We start from the raw sequence: 9,202 nt of genomic DNA, 5'->3' as shown, positions 1-9,202 counted from the left end.
CAGAATTAGGGCCATGAAAGATTCAATGAACTTCCACCCTAGAGCATAGTGCCCTGGACAAAGAGTATGTAGGGGTGCCCCTGTCTTTCTCTGTGCAAATTAGATATTAGCAACCCACTCCAGTATTCTTGCCTGGAGAATCCCATGGACAGAGGAGCTTGGTGGGCTACAGTCCACGGGTTGCAAAGAGTTGGACACGACTGAGCGACTTCACTTTCACTTTCACTACCTTTGTCTACCCTGGATACTACAAAAGCACAAGCCCAAGTTTTGGTAGGTGGTATTGGGAAGGAAAAATAATTTCCCCTCTGTCCTTCTAGGTTCTGAGCTGAGATCCCCTTAAAATAAAAGATTAATATGAGAATAACAAAATTTTAATACCGTGTATGTGTTGTGTGTGTGTTCAGTCACTCAGTCATGTCTGATTCTTTGTGACCCTGTGGACTGTGGCCCACCAAGCTCCTCTGTCCATGGGATTTTTCAGGCACGAATACTGGAGTGGGCTGCCATTTACTTCTCCAAGACATCTTCCTGATCCAGGGATCGAACCCAGGTCTCCTGTGTCTCCTTGCACTGCAGGCGAATTCTTTACTGCTGAGCCACTGGTACATTCAGTACGCAGAAGAGAGACCCAGGAAAACTGGGAAACTCTCTGAACTGGCCTAAGCCATCATCTTAAATAACATCTCCAGGTAAAGGCAAAAGCAGGTGTTGTGTGTGGTGAGAGAAGAGACCAGTTGTGGGAGGTTACCAGAAAAAAAGCACAGTAAATAATGATAAAGTTGTTATTCCAATTTAAGCTTTCATTTCACCTTTGATGGGCTTCCCTGGTGGATCAGTTGGTAAAGAATCTGCTTGCAGGGCAGGAGACTGCCTGCAGTACAGGATACCTGGGTTTGATTCCTGGGTCAGGAAGATCCCCTTTAGAAGGAAACGGGAACCCACTCCAGTATTCTTGCCTAGGAAATCCCGTGGACTAAGGAGCCTAGTAGGCTACAGTTTATGGGTTGCAAAGAGCTAGACATGATGGAGTACGTTTTTCTCCTGTCTTTCACCTTAGATGAGACATTTCTAGAGCTTTAGTCATCCTTCTCTTGGAGAGGGAGATACCCTTCCAAATGGAGATTTCCCTTACAAATGTAAAAAGGTCTCTTACAAAAGAGTGACTTCTACTCCGTTTTCAGAACTTCTCCCATGTCTGCCTTTTCTCAAAAATAACCAGCTCAAAATAATCAAAGAGGCATATTTTGGGGTGGAATATAAATGGCACCCCACTCCAGTATTCTTGCCTGGAAAATCCCATGGACGGAGGATCCTGGTGAGCTAGAGTCCATGGGGTCACAAAGAATCAGACACCACTGAGCGACTGAACAAAAATTCTGTTTATTAATAATGGTCATTAATATACATCTTCGGTTTTAACAATAGCTTTAAGTATATTAAATATTGTTCTATCATCCATCGTCCCTCCCAAGATCTATCTTGTCATAGCTCCCTAATCCCAGATAGAGTATACCTTATGTAAAGTCCACCTCTGGAATCAGCTCTCTGACAGGAAAGTGTCAGGCCCTTTCCCAAATCCCCCGTGGATTATGGCATCAAAAGTTTTATCACAAGTGTCTAAGAGCAGTATTTCTGTTTCTGTTGTTCTTTCCAAATGCGTTAGCTTTCAGAAGGGCAGGAATCTTATTTATTTCTGTTGCCCTAATATTTAAGAGAATATTGCATGATATACTAATTCTGTTGAGCCAATTTCAATACTTCATGTTTAGTTTATGATAGGCTTCTGAGAAACACTCGACTCTCAGAAGTGTCTCCTGCGATTCACAATGCTGTAGAAGGAAGGAAAGCAATGGCAGCTTGTTTACAGGAGACTTGCTCAAGAAACATTTCCATGGGATTACAGTCATGCAAGGGAATCTGTCTGCTCCATATCCTGGCATCAATAACAGGAGAGCGCACTGTGTCAGCTGTGGAGATTTATGGGTAGGTTTTGAGTGGTTGTTATTGCAAATGTTCAGTGATTACCAGTGCATGCTTATTGGGCATCCTTTTAAAATGAGCTTGCTTTCTAAGAAAATGTTTGTCAATAAAAGCTTTGTAGGAATGTAGCATATACATTGACTTCATCTGAAGGCTTGCCTCATTCCTTTTTGCAGGGATGTATAGAATACAGTTCATGAGATTTTCTAAATGAGGCCCTTAAACTGGAAACCAGTCACCTTGCTGAGTAAATGAAGAAGAAAGGAGGTGTTCAGGGTCTGTCTTATTAGGCACAGTAAATCAGGGAATGCTTTAGGGAACTCTTCTTTGGGAGCACTAGTAGGAGAAGGCTTGTTTTTAAAGTGAAAAGTCTGTATCGGGGGATATCAGATACATTCAGCTGAGTCTTGCTTGGTAGAAGGCAACTTTATGCATCACAACTATCTCAGTCACTCTTAAGAAATAGAGAGTAAGTCAGATTTAGTGAAGATGCTGTCCTCTGTGATGCTGCCTCCCAGGATATCTTTGAAAGGTTTTCAATTCCACCTGTCCCTCGAAGGACCATTTTATTTAGCTTAAGAACCAAGTGACTATGTAACCTGAGGAATTATGTGAATTCCCATGAGTATGTGATTTTTGTTGTTGTTCAGTCACAGAGTTGTGTCTGACTCCTTGCGACCCTATGGACCTCAGCACACCAGGCTTCCCATCCTTCACCATCTCCCAGAGTTTGCTCAGACTCATGTCCATTGAGTCCATGATGCCATCCAACCATCTCATCCTCTGTCACCCCCTTCTCCTCTGTCACCTCCTTCTCTTCTTGCCCTGAATCTTTCCCAGCTCCAGGGTTTTTTCCAGTGAGTTGGCTCTTCAGATCAGGTGGCCAAAGTATTGGAGTTTCAGCATCAGTCTTTCCAATGAATATTCAGGGCTGATTTCCTTTAGGATTGAATGGTTTGATCTCCTTGTTCTTCAAGGTATTCTCAAGAGTCTTCTCCAGCCCCACAATTCGAAAGTATTAGTTCTTTGGCGCTCAGCCTTCTTTATGATCCAACTCCTACGTTGGTACATTACTATTGGAAAAATCATAGCTTTGACAATACGGACCTTTGTCTCTGCTATTTAATATACTGTCTAGGTTTGCCATAGCTTTTCTTCCAAGTAGTAATTATCTTTTAATTTTGTGGCTGCAGTCACTGTCCACAGTGATGTGATTGGTTGATTCTAAATTTTAAGAAATTAAGTTTCCTTACAGACTAGAAAGATTTTGAGAATTCCTAGCCTACTCTTTGGACTTCCCTTGTGGCTCAGCTGGTCAAGAATCTGCCTCTAATGTGGGAGACCTGGGTTCAATCCCTGGATTGGGAAGATCCCCTGGAGAAGGGAAAGGCTACCCACTCCAGTATTCTGCCCTAGAGAATTCCATGGACTGTATGGACCATGGGGTTGCAAAGAGTTGGACATGACTGAGTGACTTTCACATACACACAACCTACTCTCTACCATGCAGTCATTGATTCAAATAACTCAGGACTCCCCACACAGAGAAGAATCTGATAAGACTTTCACTTTGAACTTGCTAGAATCTTATCTCCATCTGAGATTATGGCATCTCACTCAGGCTGTGAAAAGGGGAAATTTAAGCTATTTGTCACAGTCTCCCATGAGGTTGATGTAGTTGAAATGTTTCAGTTCTCTATCTTAGAGGTTTACCTCCAAAGAGGAAGTGGGCACTACATCTTGGAAGGAGGAATGCCCAGACACTAATGCTTCTCTAGGAAACACATGTCCCATGCGGCCTTTTCCTCCTGCATTCTTAATACTGATTTATTGCCATTGCAACCGCTTAACATCTTGCAAGGTGGTGTTTCATTTTGTCCCCCTTGTTCATATACCCTGTTTGAAATGAGCTCTGTGTTTTAAATATTTTAGAATTAGCAGCAGTAAACGTTTTCAGGCTTTGGATAACACCAACACTGCTAGGAAAGGAAGAGTTTAAAACAGCTGTGACACCAAACTTCAAGAAAAAGAAGAAGGGAAAAATAGCAAAGCATTGTTTGTTAAACTGTCACCAAGCATCGTCACTCAGAATCAGTCTCGTTTGTATACGGAAACTCCTACTGCAGGGACTGAAAAAGAAAAGCTTAGGATTTTCTAGGAAAGAGATCATCTTTTTCTAGATAAAGAATAGGAGCATTTAAAATTACTCTCTAAGATTTGTAGGGGCAATAACTACAAACAACAAGTAACTCTAAGAAGAATAGTGTGTCTATTATCGGACTGTTATTAAGATTTCAAAACAGTGAGGGCAATTGTAGCACCCATTTTAGCGATGACTGTCACTAGTGGAGGTTCACTTTTAACCCAGAATTGTTATATTTCAAACTGAGGTCGAGGAAAAGATAGGTTTCTTTGGCAAACATCAGAAAAATCAGCCTGCCTTTCCCAAACCTCCTGCTGATAAATGCTGTACTTTCCTAGTTCGAATCCTGAACAGTTTGTGTGAGTGGGAGATGAAGACATGGCAAGGTCTCCTTGCTCTCCGCTCATTTTCCCCATATAGTCAAAGATCTCACCTTCCTTTTCTTGGTTCTTTGAAAGCAGAGAATCAAGAAAATGTTATGGCCACTATACCTGGTGGGAAACCACTTGAGCTGAACTCGTCACCCTCTTAATGTACTTATGATGACAGAGTGCTGATTTGTGCATCTAATTACTGAAGCCTAATTATTGCCACACTGAGATCAGCACAGCACAAAAAAAATATGCACCACATTCCCAGGCATGAGATTCTTCATCCCCCTTTTCCTCATGTTGGTGGTAATCTTATTGACAGTCATATTCAAAAAGGAGCTTTGTCAAATATTCTAAGTCATCTCTTTTGAGCACATGCCTGAAAGTAAGTTTTTGAGGTCACAGGTAACAAGGTTGGCCTCACAAGTGGAAATTACTAATTTCTCAGTGTTCTCTGAGGTGGAAAATAGGCATGTAGATAAGGGAAACCCATAGATATGTGTTCCATAAAGTCTGTAGAAAGCACTTTTGAAAGTGTCCCACACTGTGGGTTACTAATAAATGTAAAAGCTGTATTCCTGGGAGGGGGCCGTACTCTTTTATCTCAGAAAGTGAACTGGCTTATGAAATAAAAATAAAATGCTCTGAGTATACTTAATATTTTCTTGTATAGAAAGAGAAACTAGAAAGGGGAAAATGGTATTTCTTCTGGTCCGTGTTTTGATGGATTATGTTTAACATGCTTGTTGCATGAAATTGAGGAGCAGTAGTTTCCAATCACAAGACTCACTCCTAGATATTTTGATTTAGTAGGTCAGAGGAATGACCCAAGAATCTGTTTTTAAATCCTTACTGACAGTCTTATAGCTAATTTGCTGTATGTGAGACCTTCTTCTGAAAATATTACCTGAATGCACTCTTTATTCTATATAAAAACTCATTATTCCTTCTAAAAATGGGAATGTTACTATTACTATATCCCTTTTACAGATTGAGAAAATGAGGCACATAAGGGTTAAATAATTCTTCAGAAACACACAATAACTGGCATAGATACAAGTATATGTTTTTTAAAAAGTGTTTTCAGTTGTGACCTAAAAGAAAAAAAATGGACATTTTTGTTGATTGTTTGATAAAAATGCTGTTTCCATTTGCAGCTGTTCTCCGAAAGGCCATAACTATCAGGACTTCTATTAAACATGACTGTTCAGTGATTCATGGACTCTATTTTATTCAAGTCTAAGAAAATAGTCATTAGATTTCATTGGCTTTTTGCTTTATTGCTCTGTTTGGAATGTGTAGCCCTAATTGTGGGCTTCCCTGGTGGCTCAGCAGTAAAGAATCTGCCTGCCATTGCAGAAGACGCGGGTTCAATCCTTTGTTGGGAAGATCCCCTGGAGAAGAAAATAGCAACCTATTCCAGTACTCTTTGCCTGTGAAATCCCATGGACAGAGGAGCCTGGTGGGCTGCAGTCCATAGGGCCACAAGAGTCACGACTTAGTGACTAAATAACAACAAAACCCCATTTGTTAGAAGGCATTAATGATTTGAAAGAACAGAATTAACAACAGATCACTGGGTTTTCTTCTCTTTTGCTGGCTAGGGATTCTTTCCCCTTTACTTCTCTGCTTTGGGATGTGTATGTGGTTTTGTTTTGTTTTAAACATCCAAGCCAACTCCCTGAGCTTATGGAAGCTTAATAGTCAGAAATAATGAAGAGAGAAAGGAAAATCTGAATTCATTTTCAAAAGATACCCTGATGAAATGACAAAATCAGATGTTTGGTGTAATGGGTCAAATGCTAGGGGAGGCTGAGGTCAAGACTGGACAGAACTGTCTTGATTTTCTAACAAGTATCTTATACTCTCCCAGTGATGATGGGAGGTGAGGGTACGGAGGCTGAAGGTAAAGCCACAGGCAGTATGTAGTGCATTATTTCAGGATGACTTATATCAACCACAATAGTTTGTGCCATATCCTATCTGGTGATGGCTATGAGTTAACAGAAAGGGTAGACCTTTTTATACACACAATTTTTATTTATTGATGAATTTATATTGCTGCATATTTATTCATCTTGAGTGTCATCTGAATGTCTTTCCCTGCCAATAAGATGCTCGCATGTGTACTAAGTCGCTTTAGTCCTGTCCAACTCTTTGCGACACCATGAACTGTAACCTACCAGGCTCTTCTGTCCAAGGGATTCTCCAGGCAAGAATCCTGGAGGGGGTTGCCATTTCCTCCTCAGGGGATCTTCCCAACACAGGAATCGAACCCTCATCTCCTGTGGCTCCTGTATTGCAAGCAAATTCTTTACCACTGAGCCACCAGGGAAGCTAATAAAATGGGGAGCTTATAAAAGACAGGGGCAGTGACTATTGCTATTCTGTATTCCCTTTGACAACTAGCAAAGGCCTAGGCATCAAGATTTGAACTGAACTTAATTGGATACATCAATTAAGGTTTCAAGCTGTTTTCATTTGATTGCCAAAGGTAGATGAAAGAAAATGCAGCCTTATAGCATATCATACACTGATGCTATGCTTATATACACATACTTTCACAAAAGCAAGTCTTGTCCTCAACTATACTTTAGAATCATATTGTTTTGTATCATTTTATCTTTATCAATTGGGACTACAGCCTAAAAATAATATTCTTCTTGGAATGGATTTCTCATTAAAATTAAAAAATAAAAAGCTAAGATTGTTTTAACAGAAAAAAAATTATATACTGATTTTTTTTTCATGGAGATCCCAAATTTCATAAAGGATCATAAACACTTTGTAATCTAATGCCTATTAGTCAAAGAAAACATGGGCATTCACCCCAGTGTAAAAGAAGAAAGAAAACAGTTACTTCTTCCTCTTATACATTTGCCAGTGTCCCAAAGAAATAAACAATCTGTGAATAGTTCAGCACGATTATATGTTTACAAAGCATAGAGGATTTATTCTAATATTTTCCCACCTGGAAAAACTGGGCTTAAGCGTCTTCGGCAATCAGAAAGCAACACCGAGTTCTTCCCAATATGTCATGTCACTTTTATAGCAATCATACTTGCAAGAATGGGACTGGGCAATGGTGGTAACTGTGAACGTTCTGATGTAGAAATTGCAGATGGAGAGCTTGGCTCTGGGGATGGACGTGGAAAGGAGCAGAAAGGAGCCTAGAGAAAAGGCTGTCATATTTGCTCAGAAGAACCGCCAAATCAGAGAGCAGAGAAGATTTCATTGGAGGAGCGCCTTCAACAGCAACTAATCCCGTCATATTGAAAGAAAATTGTAAATGTTTTCTCCAGAAATTGTCTGCCCATCGCAGCTAATCGAACACACACTGACGAATACACACACACTCTCTTTTTATACCAAAGGTGCCCGGACGCAGAGACCCGCTCCAGCGAGTGCGCGTGACACACACGGACACGCATACACACACGAACGCACACACGCCAGCCTGCGGGTTGGCCAGAGCCTTGAAACTGCAGATTCCACTCGGAGATCGCCAGAGGCACCGAACTAATTAGTAATTAGTTGCCCCTACACTAATAACTACTTCCCCAATCACTTTGGTGAAGAAATGAATCCCGCCCAGCTCGTCAGTCCAGCCAGGTCTCCGTTCTGTCTTGCTCTCCAGACTCCTCTTCTTCGTGAAAGCCAGGTTTGAAAGTCCTTTTTGCTTCTTCGCCTTTGGTGTTTTGGTGTGGCGGGCGGGGGCAGTGTCACTTTAACTCCAGTCTACACCGCCAAGGGCCTCCAGACTCGTAAAGTGCCTGGGACGCGTGTGGGGTGCGCGACTCTGCTAGCGCGGGCCCGAGCCCCGCGGCTCTTGCCCGAGCCTTTGGGTCCGCTCTCTCCCCGCCTCCCCCCGCCCCACCCCTCCGAGTGTCGCGGCACCAACTAATCTTCTCCTTTTCGTTTGCAAGATCAAGGGAGAGAGCAAGCCGGCGCCCGGCCTTGGACTCTGAGCCGCGCGCGGCTAGCTCCGCGGCGGGTCAGCCCCGAACCTGTGAAGGGCTCCACGCTCCTGCCAGCCAGCCCACGCCAGGGATACTGCAGCCCGGGGAGGCAGCTGGAGCTAATCCGGCGGCAGGTAAGGACAGCCAGCTGCTCAGCCCTCCGCTGGCCAGCGCCAGGGACCCTGGCACCTCCCGATTCTCCGGAACGGGCGCGGAGGGGACTGGGGTGAGGGAATTGGCAAATTCTTCCACAAGTCCAGATCCTCAAACGGAAACTTTGATTTCTGGGGCTTGGAGAACTGAGGGCAGCGATGGCGGGTCTGGAAAGCAGGAGCAGAAGAGGCAGAGCGCGGGAAGGGATGCCATTCCGCGGGTCACCGAGTCCGGAGGAATGTGGCGATGGCAGCCTGGGGGCCCGAGCCGGCCGGCGCGTCGCGCCCTCTTCCAGCCCGCCACCCCCTCCACTGTCACCAACTCCCCCTTCCTTGCGGTGTCCGCAAGACCGGGGAGCTTCGCCCTCTCCTGCCCCTCACGTTTCTTCCAGCCTGGGGTCTGGCCACGTCTCCCAGGCGTTTAGGGTGGAGGCCTGGCTCCCCGGCCCCGTACGATCCGCTGGTTCCGCTCTGTGAGCGCCAGCGCCAGGTGGCCGGAGGGAGGCTTCGCGCTGTGGTCCTAGGAGCGTGGCCAAGGGCGGGGGGGACACGAATGGGGAGAGGGTCCCAGGACGGAGCAGGAGGAAGCCTTCT

The 9,202-nt window shown here is 43.8% G+C and overlaps 1 protein-coding gene across 1 annotated transcript in view; it reads left to right on the top strand.

Moving 5' to 3' along the window:
• The first annotated feature begins 8,435 nt into the window (after positions 1-8,435).
• CHRM2 (cholinergic receptor, muscarinic 2) overlaps positions 8,436-9,202 on the top strand; it is a 165,169-nt gene continuing 164,402 nt past the window's right edge. The window contains exon 1 of the mRNA XM_010831622.1: positions 8,436-8,590. The gene's annotated coding sequence lies outside the window, so the exon portion shown is untranslated. The remainder of the gene's footprint in view (positions 8,591-9,202) is intronic.

The sequence above is a fragment of the Bison bison genome, unplaced genomic scaffold (assembly GCF_000754665.1).
Source record: "Bison bison bison isolate TAMUID 2011002044 unplaced genomic scaffold, Bison_UMD1.0 scf7180017864530, whole genome shotgun sequence".
In the NCBI taxonomy this organism is placed as follows: domain Eukaryota; kingdom Metazoa; phylum Chordata; class Mammalia; order Artiodactyla; family Bovidae; genus Bison; species Bison bison.
Note: the sequence above shows the minus strand (reverse complement) of the source record. Positions and strands in the feature narration are given on the sequence as shown.